This window comes from Elephas maximus, chromosome 2 (genome assembly GCF_024166365.1).
Source record: "Elephas maximus indicus isolate mEleMax1 chromosome 2, mEleMax1 primary haplotype, whole genome shotgun sequence".
Lineage (NCBI taxonomy): Eukaryota > Metazoa > Chordata > Mammalia > Proboscidea > Elephantidae > Elephas > Elephas maximus.
The window spans coordinates 166610191-166627245 of NC_064820.1; the positions used below are offsets into that span (position 1 = coordinate 166610191).

Here is a 17055-nt window from a genome sequence, read left to right on the forward strand (position 1 = left end):
ATGAATGGATGGACAGATAGAAGGATGGACAAGGAGAGGAGACGATAGTATTTCACGTGGTGAAAATGTCTATGGACAAAAAATGTCCATGGAGAATAAGTAGTACCAGAGAGAGGTGACGACTTAAATTTTAAATAGCCCTGTCAGGACAGGCCTTAAGGACAAGGAGCAATTTTATTAAAAACCTGAGAGGTGAGGGAGCTAGCCACGTGGACCTCTGGAGGAAGAATATTCCAGGAAGAGAGAACAGTAAATGCAAAGGCCCTGAGGCTGAAAAACTGGCCCAGCTTTCAGCCCTACCAACAGCTCACCAACATTAAAGAGCTCCAAAGGCCTCTACCCGGGGCCCTCAGGACTTGGGGACGGAAACCTCCTTTGAGGCGCAAACCGTCTGGAATCCCCAAAGGCCCCAAACTCCTACAGTGCCTTGATGAAAGAAAAGGGCTAAGAAGGTTTAATAGTAACAGCCATCATTCATTAGTCTTCCATGTGCTAGGCACTAAACACTTCAGATGCATTCTCTCAGCTAAGCTGTGCAATGACTGAGAAACATACTGATACCGTTCCAATTTATAGGGGAGGAAACTGAGGCTCAGAGAGGTTAAGTCACTCAGTCACAACTATTTACACAACCAGCAAGTGAGGGACGAGACGCAATCTTGGCTCTGCCTATGAAGACAGACTTTAACCCCGGCTACACTCACACACCATGACACAGAGCACCCTCACTCAGGCCAGATGTGCACAGAGAAAGCGTTCAAGTCCATGGGTACAGTAAACACGGAGTTATGTTACCAGGTAATTTCTGGGCTATGTTTCCCCTGCCCTGCAGCATAACAACAAGGATTTTGATTATCAAAATCCGTGTTGTCCCATGATAACAAGGCAGTTTACGTTACCATGGGACAACACGGACCAGAAAGAAAAACAAAGTTCTAGCAAATGGAGTGCTAGAACTGCAAAGACAAGATGAACACACACTTCGGGAGGCACCCACACACTGCTGGGCCCTGCTGAGGCAAAGGACAGCTGCCCACATGCCCAACAGAAAAGTCATCACTCAGCTTAGGAGTGCCTTGTTTTGAACTTGAAAGGTCAATGTTATACAGCAGAGCAATAAAGCCTTGGTGTGTTCACTGAATTAAAAGAGGCAGTGTGGGCAAAGCACTTAGCACAATGCCTGGCATACAGTAAGGTGCTCGTAAATGTTTGTAGACTTGGGGGGAGCTTCCTGCTGCTCCCCCTTCAGGTCGTCACAGCACCTCCCACCCTGCATGGGATATATCTGACTGATGCAAGCATTTTCCCATTGACTGTGAGCTTTCTGCAGGCAGGAGCATGCTTGACTCATCTCTTGGTTCCTGTCACCAGCAGAGGTCTGACACTTGGAAGGTGAGCTGTCATCGAAAGCTGAATGAATTTCACAAATGGAGGGAGACTTAGAGCTGGGAAGGGCTGTAGCCTCCTTTAGTGATCAAGTGGTAGCAAGCAGTCTGGTTACCGTTCACTGCTCTAAAATGAACAAGGTGGCATCGAGTTGATACTGACTCAGGGCAGCCCCACATGTGTTAGAGTAGAACTGTGCTCCATAGGATTTTCAATGGCTGGTGTTTTGGGAGTAGATCGCCCCGTCTTTCTTCCGAGGTACCTCTGGATGGGCTTAAACCGTCAACATTTCAGTTAGCAGCTAAGCACTTAACCATCTGTGCCACCCAGGGATTTGTTCACTGCTCTACACTCCCGCTGAATGGAACTCATAATTCACACTACACGGTGATTTGGGTCATTCTTTCACCCTGTGTCTGACTTACCCACTGGTTTAGAAGCTCCATGGGAGCAGCGACAGAGTCCATCTTATTTTCTGGGGTACCTTTAGAGAGTCGGCCAACAAACCTCTAGTTCAGAGCAGAAAGACTCAAAGAACCAGAAGGGCCCTTGGCTCTGCCTCTGCCTCCCGGAGGCCATGTTCAAGTATCAGGGACAGAGAGCCTGACCATGACCCAGACCAGAGGTGCTGAGGAAAGCCATGTACTTCTAGGATCAGGGCTGGAGAGCCATGCTCTCAGAGATGCCCAGACTTAAGGCCAAGCCACACAGCAGGAGGTAGGACCCAGGAACAGAAGCCTGACCTCCACGTCCCCTAGCTATGCCACACTCAGTGGGCCTCAGCACTGGGGAGCCAGTAGGGGCTTGTGGGAGCAGAAAAGGGGGTAGGCAGGGGTGTTCTCCCCCTACTCCAGCCTTGATGGGCAGAGCTGGGAGGAGGCACAGGCTGCCAGACAATGGGTAGAGGGAATAGTATACCATGAGAAAACCCTATCTGGAGGTCAGAAGCGCTGCCCAATGGAGGGCTCAGACTTGGGGGGGAAAGAGACACAAAGAGAAACAGGGAATTTCCATGGCCGCTGACCTCAAGCCCAGATGACCAGAGACAGCAGTTCCAGGATGACTGAAGGGCGGACAGAACTCTCTTCCTGGTCAGTGTAGCTTTTTCATCCTCTCCTGGAGAGGGAACTCATTCCCAGGATGATAGGGCTGGAAGGGACTCTCCAAGGATACGAGCAGGTCCCACATCACCGAGTGGGAGAGACTTGCCCAGAGCCACATAGTGCACCAGGGCTGCATCAGCCATGGAGCCCCACCCTCCCGCCTGCCAGCCAGCAGCATCTATCCCCCTATACCACATGCACAAGAGCTAGTCACAACCTGTCCTCCTCCCTCGGTGTGCGTGGAAAGGGGCAAGAGGCCTTGGCCCTAGCCCTCACATGGTATGGGATCTGGAGTTCAGAGCCCAGGAGCCTTTGGCATTAGCTCATCTGATCCCTCTCACCAGCATGAGTAGGGCAGGGTCACACAAAAAGTCAGGCTGGAGCTGGGCCAGGAGTGCCCTCTTCTCTCTCCACTCTCCCCACTGCCCTCACCCTCTGTTTCTGTAATGCCATTTCGAAACAGGGGGGCCCCTTTCCACTTCTTTATGGGGTCTGGCTCCAGACTCCAGATCCACCTGGGGCCAGGTCCAGAAGCTACAAATCAGCAGGTGATCTACCAGCTGTGGGACACCACCTCCCTTGTCAAAAACAAACAGACGGTGAAGAGGCAGCCAGCTCAGATCTTCTTCCAAAACAAGACCTCAGCTGAGTGGGGGGAACCTCCCACAGTCCGCCCCGGAGGGGCCCTGGGGCTGCCCGCCGGAACCAGAAAGGCCTGTCTGGGGGCAGAAACAGGCCTGGGCAGACAGCAGGTCAGGCGGCGACCACAGGGCGTGAAGATGGAAGTGATGCTATTGAAACTGAAGGGGCCACGAGCCCAGAGAGGAGGCGGTGGCTGGGGAGCAGCTAAGGCAGGTGAGGGGGCGGAACGGGGACCCAAATCACAGCATCTGTCCAAGGATAGGGTTGAAAAGAGCCAGATTCAGAAATAAATTTAAATTCCAGCTTCCACACTGAAATACTTGACCCATCTAATATTGTCACGCCATAAGCCATGTGCTGGTGGGGAGGAGGAGGCTTCCCAGGACCCAGAAATGATAACAATTTGCAAAATTCTTAGTTTCCCAAGCACTGTTTTTCCATCGGACTGTCACAACAGCCCTGGACAGGTATGTAGGGGCTTAATTGTGCTTATTTATCAATCCGTAGTGCACAGTTTCACCTGTTTTTTTACCACGTCTTTGATGACGTGAAATTGCTCACTCCAGGTTACTAAGTAAACACAATTGAGCCTGTTTGTACCATGTTTACTGGTTAATCAACACTGCCTGGAAGGCAGGCAGGGCTGATGTGTTTGACAGATGAGGAAACTGAGGCCCACTCAGGGACCTGATCAGCACGATTTAATGCTGCTGGTCATCTTGGGGCCTGTGACCCTAGAGGCAGTGACATTCTCCCTGCCTTAGTGGGGAAGCTGTGACAGATCTCTGATGCTGGGAATTGGCAAACCACAGCAGCTGCCATCTACCTCCCCTGGCAACAGCAGGGATTGCCAAGGATCCTGGTGGGTGGGGTGGCAGAGGCATGAAGGGAAGGGATCGCCAGGAAAGTGCACAGAAGAGGAGGCCAGAGGGGTCTGTCCTAGCATCTACTCTTGCCTGCTGTCCATAGGTAGCTGTGAGCTGAATCTCAGTTTCCCCATATGTACAGAGAGGAGCCTGGACTAGATAGAAACTGGGTGATGCCTTATACCGGTGGAAGGTTCGAAGTAGACCCACGCCTTGAGAGCTAGCAGCAGGTCAAGAGAAGAGACCCAACATACTGGAGATAATACAGCCAGAAGGCAGAAGGAAAGGGTCCCACCAGGAAGGAGGACTACGGAGGGGCAAACAACGCCCAGAGTATAAGCGTGCGGCCCTGAGATGAGTACCTCCTTCAATGCTGTGCCTGGAGTCTCGCCACTACTTGCCTCACCCTAGTATCAGCCTTGACCAACACCTGTAGGCCGGGTGACACTGGGCTAGGCACTCTTCTTTTCTGAGCCTCAGTGGTCTCCTTTGTAAAATAGAAATAATGGTAATAGAACCTACCTGATAGGCCTGGTGTAAGATTAAACAGCTTAAATGAAACGATATGCGCACGTGTTAGAAGGGAGTTCTCACCTTCTACTTTATATTTCCTTATTTGATTTGATGGGCATTGGTTCAGTGGTAGAATTCTTGCCTTCCATGAGGGAGACCTGGGTTCAATTCCCAGCCAATGCTCACGCACAGCCACCACCCATCTGTCAGTGGAGGCTTGTGTGTTACCATGATGCTGAACAAGTTTCAGCAGAGCTTCCAGACTAAGACAGACTAGGAAGAAAGGTCTGGTGATCTACTTCCTAAAATCAGCCAAATAAAAACCCCGTGGATCACGACAGCTTTATACACAACTGATCATGAGGTTGGCTCAGGATCGGGCAGTGTTTTGTTCAGTTGTGCACAGCAATGCCATAAGTTGGGGGCCATCGTGACAACAGCTAACAACATTTGATTTAACAAGAAACCTGTATTAGTGTTATAATAGAGTCTCCAAAATAATGGTAACGAGTATTATACCTAGCTCAGGACCTGACACATAATACGTGTTAGTAAAAGGCTGAGGTGCCCCCACAACTGTGCCCAGTTGATTTAAAGGCCAAGGCTTCTCCTTCATCAATTCCCTTTTAATGGAGTACTTCATTCTTCTGTCAGCTCAGTATGCTAGCTTGTGGCTTCCACTTAATTTCTGGTAGCCTGCAAATAACCATTTGACTGCTGGCCCAGTTAAGCAGGGTCACTGGGTACAACCTATAGCTAGCGGAGATGTAGCACAAGAAACCCATGAACCAAGGCACCATGCTCATGAAAGACCTGGAATCATCTGAGCCTCGTTTTCCTCAACTACAAAACAGGACCACTGTGATTCCACTCAAGGATAAGAGGAAGCATCAAAGACCAGATTGTACCCTCTTGATGGCCACTGGGCTCACACATCAGGGAGGACATGAGAACACAGCACCTACTCTAGACAAATTAGTAGTAAAGGAGTCCACCTCAGGCAGCCTTGCCAAGGAGGAGCCAAGGACTTAACAGTCACTGCAATTAGATCATCAACAAAGAGGCTGCAGGTACAGGGTTTGGCATAAAGAACTGGGGCTCAGGAATCCTGGTTTCTACTCTTGACCCTGACCCACAAGGTACACCAGCGTCCTCCCCTCGCTAGGCCTCAGTTTTCTAAAATGTGGGGGTTATAACAATAATAATACTATAACATAAGGGTTGGACTAGATCATCTTTAAGGTCCCTTCTAGTTCAAATACTCTAGAATTTGCAATTTATCATCACTTCCCTCTGTAACCTTCTGACCTTAAGAAGGCTACAATCCATCCTAACACCCAGGTGAGCTTGCCTGACCATCAATCCTCCCACAAGTACCACTAGTGCTGCTGTTGCCTCCTGGAGAGCAGTCACAGACCATCGGCGGACAAACCAGCCCTCTGCCCAGTCCTTGCCTCCTCCAGCCAAGCCTGAGGACTCTGTGTCCCTGAAACATAGGACACGCCTTCCCTGTGCCCTTTCTCCTTCCCCCTCCCCTCACTCACCCACAGTGGGAGCCCCACTGCCAAGCCAAGTAGTCTCCAAGAAGCAGGCTACACTCCATATGCCAAACTCCAGAGCCAGAATTCATCTTGGGTGGGGTGGAGGGTGGACCTGGGGTATAAAAGGGGTATAGGCTGGCTAAAACCTCTGCAAAAGAAGACTACCAAACCCACTGTCATCCAGTTGATTTGGGGGAAAAAAAAAAAGACGAAGGAGCATCTAACTAAAGCCAGAGAGGAGCCAACCAGTGTTCAGCACTACTGTCCGCCAGGCACTGGGCGCATCATCGTGCACCATACCTCATCTTCTTACCTCCCTGAGATGAAAACTATCACCCCCGCTTTCCAGAGAGAAAACCAACCCTCTCAGCTAGACAGCACTATCCCTATTGTTGAGATGAGGAAACAGGCTCTGAGAGGTTAAGTCACTTGCCTAAGGACACACACCTGGTCAGTAGCAGAACAAAAAATCCAGCCTAGATCTGGCGGACTCTAACACCGGTACTCTTTCCACTGCCCTGCCCGGCCCTGCCAAGCAAGTGGCTGTACCTGTGGGAGGAAATCACTCCTGCTGCTCTGCTATCAGAACATCCCCTCAAGTTTCCAGCCCCAGCCTTTAGTGTCTCTGACTTTGTTTGAAACCAGGCCCCGGGATGCCCCTTATCAACAGAAGTCCCCCGGGCTAAGATCTCAGACTGTGAGGAAGCTCAGGGGTAGCTCAGTCCTGTGCTTGTACAGGTCAAAAGGAGCATTCTGTGATTTTTTAAAAGACAGATTAAAAAAAAAAAAAAGAAAAAACTCAAGTGGCTTGACAAGATCAAAAGAATAGGAGGACAAGACAGCCTGGCACCAAACACAGCTAGAGGGCTGTGGGAAGGGCTGGGAACTTCCTTACTATGTACCTATCAGGATTTGACTTAAAAAATATGTATGTATACAAGGTAAAGTCCAGGGGCAAGTGTTCAAGAATTTGGTGGGTGGAAGGTTAGCAAGTGTGGAGAAGAGTTTCAACCTGGAACCTGCCAGAAAGGATCTAGCTTAGGAAGCCAGGAACAGAAATGCCAGACCCTGGATGATCACCCTCATATGTAAGCAAGGGAAAGCAAGCACCTCCACCCCACTGCCTCCAGGGCCCCCACACCCAGCAGTACACCTGCTTTGCTGATGAGGAAGCCACACCTAAGAGGGGAGAATGTGGCTCTAGTTCACACAGTTCCCAAATCCACAAAGTGGTACCCAAATCTGGGTGTCACAACACCAGTCCCATCCCTGAACTCCCCTGCTGATAACAGCCCCCTAAGAAGAGCTGAGAAGCCATCCCCAGCAACCCCCAACCCACTTTCCTTTACCCCATGCACATGTCCTCTCAGCTCCCAGGATTCAGAGGCAGAATCCACTCCATGCTTAAAAGCCAGCTTCTCTCCCAGCAGCTGGTCCCCACTTAGCACAGGAGGAGCTGCCTCAACTGTCAGTTGCAGGGCAGGACGAAGGCTGCTTGGCCCAACTTTGTGAGGCAAGGGATAGGGAACTGACTGTCCTGTTTCCCACAGTCCCCAACACACCCAGATCTGGTTTATCCAACATTGGTCCCTGTAACTACCCCCTCCAATGGGAAAGACGCCAAGTTTTGAGAACCCCCCCCCCCCCCTTATACCACATATGGTGAAAAGAGGCTTTAACGGATTCAAATCCTGGCTCTGTTCCCTCACCGGTGATCCTGGGCAGGTCTCGCGTTCCTTGTTTCTCCTCATAGAAATGTTGGTAAAAGGAACCACAGAGCTCTTTATAAACCTTAAGGTGCTACCCAAACAGGAGAGATGGTAGTGATTAAAGGACTAGGAAAGGTCCAGCTGGAGGGTGGGAGACTATTCAGATGAAAGCCAGAAATATGCCTTGTTTCTAACAGCAAAGGTCTAGACACTTCCTAAATAAATGAATAAATACATTGCAGCAAGTTCATTCCAAAGAATATCACACTGCCTTGAAAATGAATGAACCAGAGTTACAGACAAAAACATGGATAAATTTCACAAACATAATATTAAGCAAAGCAAGCAGATTGCAGAAGAATACTGACAGTAATGACAGCACTTAAATAACATTTAAAAACATACAAAGCAAGACCATATATTATTTAGGGATACCCACATTTATTTAAAGAAACGCAAGAGGATAATAAATGCTACATTCAGAACACTTATTACTTCTGGAGGGGCGGGAGTGATCAGGGAAAAATTTCAGGTGTACCAAAAATGTACGATTTCTTAAACCAGATGGGAGGGTGCCTAGGCATCTGTGCATTACCCTCAGTGTCCGAAAGATTCCCTAATATTTGGTGAGGGTCCATGCTGCCCTCCTCTTCCCAGGGGTCAGGATGGGCCAAGGACTGCACATGCAGAGGCAGAAGAGGACGTGTGCAGGAAGCACCAACAATGCTGGGTGAGGGCAAAGGCAGGCCGGTGAACGGTCTGAAGGGCAGCAGAAAGCTGAGCAAGCACCCTCCAGAGAGGGTGGAGACCAAACCAAAGGGCCCTGACTCATAGGGCATGCCCACACAGCCCTAAAAACAACAGCCCTGGCCCCTGAGCATGACTCCTTGAGACACAACTCCAACAGTACCCCTACACACATATATACACATCATACGCATGCACACACACACATACACACACACGTCATACACACATATCTGCCTGGGATGCCCAGTCTGCTCTCAGGTTCATCCACCTCGTAAGTGCTCGAAGATACAGAGCTCCTGCCTCTCAAGAAGAGCCTCAGGGTGAGGTCCTTGGAAGGAGGCAGCCTTAGACAAAGAGCCAGCTTCTCCTCAGGCCAGTCATCCGTTCCTATCGGAGGAGTGACTGTCCCAGGTCAGTCACGGGGAAAAACATCAGAACTTCCTGCAATTGGCCATGGTTACTGCCAAGGCCTGACTCTGGGGGTTGTGGAGCTAGCTACTCCCACAGAACAAGGGCAACTGCTCCCTGCTTCCCAGCGCCTTCCTTCTGGCAACTCTCTGAGGGCCCCTAGCTACCCCCCGGCAAACTGGTTCATGGACAGGAGGGGCAGACAGTGCAGGGAGATGTCTCAGGGAGACTGGGTGCAGCAGCAGCGAGGAGCCAGGAGAGTGGACACACAAAGGCCTGGCCCAGAGGAAAGAGCTCAGGAACCGCTGGAGCCAAAGAGGGGGCAGCCAGTCACTGAATTACAGAGACTTTAGAGCTGGCAGAGAACGCCCTAAGATGCTAGCTAGTGCAATGCCTTCATTTTGCTGCTGGAAAACCAAAGCTGGCAAAGGGAAGGGGCTTGCCCAGGGTCCCATGGATAGTAGTGACACAGGGGACGCAAACCCAGGTCTTCTGAAGGCCAACATGCACTCTTTTCACCACACCCTTTCCCCCAAAGCAGCTGAGGGAAAAAGAATGAGGTAAGAAAAGAGGGACCTGTACTGACGTGGGACCACAAATGAAGACATTTCTTACAAACTGGAAGGGGCTGCAGATGATGTAGGAAGCCCTCTAAGCCTGGGGCGAGGAGGGCAACCAGAGGCTAGATGATCGCTTGCTCAGGGGCTGGGTGCCATTGAGGGTATTGGGGCCAAATGCCCCCTGAGGCCCTCCCTCATCTGAGCTTCCACTATTCCAAACAAGGACAGAAAGTTACTTGAGACAAAGGAAAGGACAACTAATCCAGAGATAATGCAGCACTGGAGGGTGGTAGAGGGTTGAAGGCAAGTTCTCCAGAAGCATCAAAAACTGGGTCATCCACACCATCTCCTGCTGAAAACCCTTCGCTGTCCTCCTTAGTATTATCACTAACAACAGCAGCGGCTGACAATTACTGAGCGCTTACACCGTGCTGGTCCTGCGCTCAGTACTTGATGCTCACTGTCTTGTTACCTGCACCACTCTAGAAGGTGGCACTGACGTCATATTGAGCTTACAGCTGAGGAACCAGAGGCCTGGAGAGCAGCAAAGGCAGCACCCACCCAGGTCTGCCCAAAGTACCACACTAGCAGTTTTCAAAGAAGTAGCCTCCGAACCAGCAGCATCAGCATCACCTCGACCCCCTGGATTAGCCATCCCAGGGTCACAGCCCAGCAAGCTCTGTTTACCAAGGGCCCCCAGGTGATTCTGATGCATGCTCAAGCTTGAGACCACTGCTCTAACAATTTCCCACTGCTGTCAACAGGGAAGCCCTGACAATTCTATGCCTGCTAGAGCCTTTCCCAGCCCAGCTGATCAGCTTCCCCTGCCCAGGGGAGCCTCACCCCAAATCCTCTGCCCAGTCTACTAAATTCTAGAAGACCTCCAGGCTCCACTCAACATCTCATTATCTTTCTGGGGTCTGGCCTTGAACTCACCCCTCCAGAAGTCCTCACCAACACCACCACCTCATGCCTCCCGATCACTCTGCCCTCCTGCCAGAGTTACTGCCATTCAGACTCATCTGGCACCCGCTGGACATCAATGCCTTCCAGGCAGGGCTCACAGCACATTTCTCCACACTTGGCGGCAAGTTCCTGGAGAGCACAGCAGATTCCCTCTGCACCTAAGTACCACACACCCTCTGCACAGCACAGCGCCAGGCACAGCAACCTGTCAGGAGCCATCTGGGGAGAGAGAGCAGGGTCTGGTTCTCATGCTGACTCTCAAGACACCCTGGGACAAGCCTCTTCATCCCTAGGCCTCGGTTTCCACATCTGTTAAATGCACCATTGTTCTAGGTTCTTTTATTCTACTCATTCAATTAACAAACCCTGAGCCTTGCTCCAGACACTCATCTCTATTTTCAGGGTACACGCAAGAGGACTAAAGAGGTCCACGCTCTCACTGTTAGATTCTAGGAAAAGACAGACAATAAACAAATGCACTCTGATAACAGTGTGCCAGGTTCCGAATTCTTTACGTATATTTTGTCATTCACAAATAAGCAAGATTATTTCAGAGTATGATAAATACTATGCAAAAAAATAAAACAGTAATGTGACAGAAAGTGAAAAAAGGGGCTACTTTGCATAGGAAGGTCAGGGAAGGCCCCTCTGAAGAGGTGACATTTGAGCTGAGACTTGACAGATAAGGAGGAACCAGACATGGGAAGCACTGGGGAAAGGTGTTCCTGGCAGAGGGAACAGCACATACAAAGGCCGTGAGATGAGAACAAGCTTGGAATGCTGGAAGGGGCGTGGCTAAATCACAGTGAGCCCAGGAGTAAAAGTAGAACCAGCGGGTCGGGTCCGAGAGGCGGCAGAAGACCTCCTATAATTCTGTGGTGCTCGAATCAGGTTGGCCCTACCCAACCCAGGACTTCTGGGCCCCATGTCACAGGCAGCACTGGGGGTAAGGGACGAATCTGACCCCATGGCTTCCTGGGGACCTGAGTGACTAGTGTGGGCACCTAGAGGCAAGCACCAACCCTCAGCATGAGTGCCACACTGTACCCATGGGACACCCAGAAAATGATCACTAGAGTAGGGGGAAAACACGAGCACAGACATATGTATAACACAAGACATTCACTGTTGCAGCTTCTGGAGGGACATACCAAGTGGTTCCATGAAGTAGCAGTTCCCAATCACATTATTTCCCGAGGACACAGCCAGGAGGGCTACCTTGGTCAGCAGAAAGGGCACAGGCCCCAAGGTCCAAGCCTTACTGGACAACCACTATGCCTTACTTAATCTCTTTGGGCCTCAGTTTCCTCATCTGAAAATTAGGGCTAGTTATAGTGCCTACCTCCTAGGGTTGTTGGAAACATTAAATGAAACACTGAATGTAAAGCACCATGGTTACCCATTTCCGTTGATTCCGACTCATAGCAAACGCTGTAGGACAGAGAACTGCCCCATAGGGTTTCTAAGGCTTTAGGCAAGCAGACTGTCACATCTTTCTCTCCTGGAGCAGCTGGCGGGTTCGGCTGGTGAGTTTAAACCACCAACCTTTTGGTTACCAGCTGAGTGCTTAACTACTGTGCCACTAGGGCTCCCTAAGCACCATGGTATATGTTCATAAATGTAAGCTGTTATTTTCCCCATTATTGTTTTTCTCGTTGCCTCAGTTTTCTCTCCTATAAAATACGGATACTAATACAACATCACAGTTGCTATGACTTTGTTTTAATAACTACCACCCCCTCCTAACGCAACATTCATTGTCAGGGGTAAAAAAATGTTTAGAGTCCCCTTTTTCTGACATCTCATCAGCTGCTGAATTCCCCTCTACTTTACCCATTGTATTGACACAGTGGCTACAACAATGGGCTGAAACATAGCAAGGACTGTGAGGATGGCACAGGATGGGATAGTCTTTCATTCTCTTGTACAAAAGGTTGCTGTGAGTCAGAAGCAACTTGATGGCACCTAACACCACCACCACGTCCCATTGTTTGGAAAATGAGTAAGTGCTGATTACATCCCATTTTGATGATACTTTTTTTGTGTGTGTGAAATAAAAGGGATGCATTAGGAATAGGACTTCGAAAGGGTTCATTCTGGTTCGATCCCCTGTGGAGAATCTGCATTTCCACCCCAAACCAAAAACCAAACCCGTTGCTGTCGATTCCAACTCAGCAACCCTATAGGACAGAGTAGAACCACCCTCATAGAGTTTTCAAGGAGCACCTGGTGGATTCAAACTGCTGACCTTTGGGTTACCAGCCATAGTACTTAACCACTACATCACCAGGGTTTCCATTTCCACCCCAGATATACTGAACCAGAATCTACATTTTAACAAGCTCCCCAGATGATTCTTATGTGAGATTTGCATTTCCACCCCAGAATCTGAATCAGAATCTACATTTTAACAAGATTCTGAATCTGGGGTGGATCACCTGGGGATCCTGTTAAAATGTAGATACTGACTCAGTATATCTGGGGTGGAAATGCAAATTCTCTGCAGGGGGTCCAACCACAATGATCCGACTGAAGCCCTGGTTAGGAATCCAGAGATTTTCCTGCACTGTCATTCTGCAAGAGGGGCAGGGACTGACGCTGCTAATCCTTCTGCATCATCCACAAAAGCCACCCCCATCAGCAATCTCTCACCCAGCTGCAGAAAATTCCCACTCACTCCCACTTAATTAACATATAAAGCAATCACTACAACACACACACACACACACACAAAAATGTCCTACGGTAGAAACCCCACCCCTAAAATTGCTCCCAGAAGTTCACTACATCTTTCCTGCACAAGCACACAAATTTCTTCTCCAACGACGTGTGAGGTACATTCAACAGAAACAGAACAGCAGGGATGCTGGAGCCAAATGCTTCGGTTCAAATCCTCACTAGCTGTGTGATCCCAATCTCCAAGTGCCTTTCCTAAACTGTAAAATATGGATAATAATAATTCCTGTTTTTAGGACTGATGTGACAATCAAATGAACTTAGTACATGTAAAGCGTTTAAATCAGCATTTGGAAAGCGCCTAATAAGGGTTACTGTTTTCCTCATTATTACATGTGTACAACGCTCACAAACGCCGTGTAAACGAGGGTCCCACACTGTAAACAGACACACGCCCACAGCGGTTGCCTACCCTGCTAGTCCGGACGCCGCGCACACCGCCCCCACGCCGTTCCCAGCCGCGCTCGCCCACTCAGTGCGCACGCGCGCCCCCCACCACCTCCCGCGGGGCAGGGATCCCCAGTGCAGCCCGGCCCTAGGGAGGCAACCGCCCAACGGGCCTCGCGCGTCGGAGCCACCAGGGCCCAGGCTACCTTCCCCGGGCCTGACCTCCCCACCCCACCCCACCCCACGCCCGGCCACTGCCGCGGCTCTGAATGGCCCCGGTCCCGAGCTCCTCCTTCGTCCCCGCTCCGGCCAGGCCAGCTTACCAGAGGGTGGTGGAGCTCCGGAGGAGAGCAGCCTGGGCCAAACTCCGACCCCGCAGCACCTATCGCGCTCCCGGCCGGGGGAGGGGTGGGCCGTGGACGAGGAAGTGCCGGGGGCCAGGCCGCCCCACCTCTGGGAAAGTCCCCGGCGATTGACAGGCCGCGCGCCCAATCACGCCGCAGCCCCCGGGCGGGCCCGCAGCCGCTGAGGTGGGGCTGAACCGGGTAAACAGCGGCCGCCAGAGGTTGTAGGGGGACCTGAGAGCCGGCCTAGTGGCGGCTGGGCTCCCCACCTCGCAGCCTAGCCCCTCGGCGACCTTTACGTCAGGTAGCAGCCTCCCCAGCTCTGGCGCCGCCGCCGGGCCGGGGCAGCCCCTCACGGCACTCCCCGCGCCGGAAATCCCTCGCCCCTGGGGCCAACTTGGAAGCCTGATTTTCCGAGCGGAGAGGACCACCCAACCCCTTCCTGTTCCTCGGGGGGGTACTGGCCAGAGAGGGGAGGGGACTAGCCGAAAAGCACGTAAGCGTTTGAGCTAAAGCAGAACTAGAGCTCGGATCCCCAGGGTCCCTTCGGGGGCTCTCCTGGATTCTTTTTAGCAGGGCCCAAAGAAATTCCGAGCTGAACGAACACTTGATGAATCATATTGCTGTTAATACCAGTTACCACGTAGTTGAGTCCAACTCTTGGTGACCCCACGTGTGTCAGAGTAAAGCTGTTCTCCATAGGGTTTTCGATGACTGATTTTTCAAAAGTAGATTCCCAGGCCTTTCTTCTGAGGTGTCTCTGAGTAGACTGGAGCTACCAGCCTTTTGGTTAGCCGCCGAGGTTAGCAGCCCAGCCTGTTTACCATCAACACCACCCAGAGACTCATTATTGCTGTTGTTGTTATTAGGGGCTGTGGATTCCATTCCGCCTCACAGCGACCCTATGTACAACAGGTGGAAACACTGTGCAGTCCTCTCAGTCCTCAGAGTCGTTGCTAGGTTTCAGCGTATTGTTGCAGCCACTGTCAGTACCATCTCATTCAGGGTCTATTGCTGTTAACTGCTAACATTTTTTGCGAACTTACTGCTCTAAACATAAGCGCTTTGTATTCATTGCCCTATTTAATTCACACAACTGCCCTAATGAGATGAGTTTTATCCTCTTTGTTAGGATAAGTAATCAATATAGGAGGCACAGAAGGGTTAGGTAACCTCAGTAAGTGGCTGTGCCAAGAGTCAAACCCAAGTGGAGAAATCTAAAGTCTGCTGCCCACCGTACCTACGGTATTTATGGGCTAGAAGATCCCAATAGGTTATGGGAATTCATGGACAGGTAAGCAGCAATAACTCGCTTTAAGGTTGGGAACACTTTTCCTTTTTTTAGCCCATCATTTTATTTAAAAGAAAGATAAGTTTTAATTCTAAAATGTGAAGGGCGTACATAACCTTGGAATAAAGGACAGCCCTGTAAACTAGGTAAATTTAACTTTATGAAAAACCTATTGCAAAAGACTCATTTCACTGGAACTGTTGAAAACTTAGTCATTGACAGGCCCTCATCCTTGGAAAAACCAGCCATTGAAACTTCTGTGGAGCACAGTTCTACTCGGACACACATGGGGTTGTGCTGAGTCAGAATGGACTCAACAGCAACGGGTTTAGAGTACCTTTAGTTTCTTCAGGGCATTGTCAGATTCTCAAAACAGTATTAATCCTAGTTCATTTTAATTATGAAAATAAGTACACATATACTCCACAGTCTGAAGGGAGGAAGAGAGGAAGGAATGCAAACACCAGACAAAGCACCGTTGAGCATCAGCAGAGGGGGAGGGTAGAGGAAGTTTGGGAATCTTGGACTGGGTTCACACAGCTGCTCTCCTTATCACCTCCACACCTTAGAGCCCAGATGCTGGTTGTCTTTCAGCTCTTTGCCTCTATCCTCATTTGCCTCTTCCTAGGATGGTTTCATCCTAATTACAACCCAAATCTTTTCCACCCTCACCCCTGCCCACCAACACTGAAATTTTAAAAATGAAGGGTCTCCAATTACTTGCATTTTGTCTTCAAACTAGTTCAACCATTTTGGTAAAATATCTGACCTAAGAGAATTGGACAAATAGTTTCATTCCCCCATATGTCAGATGACTCCTAGGTGGGCTTGTTAGACAATGTTCTAGCATAACATAAAAAGGTTTTGCAGTCATCTTTTTGCCTCATTTCCTAGTTTTGGGTAATTTTTTCTTAACAGTTACCATTCGTGTGAAAATCTCTCTCTTCAGAGTCAGGAGCAGTGCTACCCCTTCCATTATTTTAAGTCTTGGTTTGGTTTTAAGACCATCCCACCATGTTAGAGATTATGGAGACCATTGATCACAATCCGTTGTTTGACAGGTAGGTAAACTGAGACCTTAATGTAGAAAAAGACTTCCCCAAGGCCACACACATTGAGTGACACAACTAGGATCTGAACCCAGAACCTTGGCTCCCAGTCCTGTACACTCTTGCTACTGCACTGTGTTGTCTTTACATTGTCACGATATTTCTCATTTTCATCCAGAAACTCAACACCTTTAGTCATGACGAGCACTAACTGGGTTCCAAGCCCTGCTCGTAACTTGGGAGGCCTCTCTAAGCCTTAGGTTCCTCTCTGGAAAATGGGAATAACAATTGTACCTGACCTTCAGGTCATCATGAGATATACAAGTGAAGTTCAAGGCTTGGCACACAGTAGACACAGGAGAAATGACACTTAATGGTACATAGACCTGGGTTGCATGCACTGGGCAGAACTTCATTGTTAAACCCAGAAAGCAACCACACCAGGTTCGACCCCCCAGCATTCCCATTCCCTATGGAACCCTAGACTCAAGCCTTGGGGGCAGGGGTGGGAGATAGGCCCCTAGCCTGGCACCCCCGCCACCCCAGCCCTGGCAGGGGATTTCCAAATCAGGAAGCAGAGCCTGACACTAGGAGTTGAGTGACTCAAGCAGCTGGGAACCTCTTGCTCTTCCAGCATGACGACAAGCACCCTCACAAAGCCCATCCTGGGAGGAGAACCAAACTGCCTGGGTTTTGTTTTATTTTGTTCTGTTTTAAAGCACGCAAATTCCCAGTCTCCTTCCTGCCACTCACTCCCTCCCCCTCTACCACCTTCACGGAGGCTGCTCCAAAGTCAGACCCAAA

General features: G+C 50.0%; 1 protein-coding gene across 5 annotated transcripts in view; it reads right to left on the reverse strand.

The window, feature by feature from the left end:
* TNIP1 (TNFAIP3 interacting protein 1) overlaps nucleotides 1-17055 on the reverse strand; it is a 62458-nt gene that overhangs the window by 40565 nt on the left and 4838 nt on the right. For 3 of the 5 annotated variants that reach the window (XM_049874098.1, XM_049874097.1, XM_049874095.1), the window contains exon 1: nucleotides 13891-14284. The exons of the other annotated variants lie outside the window; for them this stretch is intronic. The gene's annotated coding sequence lies outside the window, so the exon portion shown is untranslated. Of the gene's footprint in view, nucleotides 1-13890; nucleotides 14285-17055 lie in introns of those variants that run through there. 5 annotated transcript variants of the gene reach the window in all.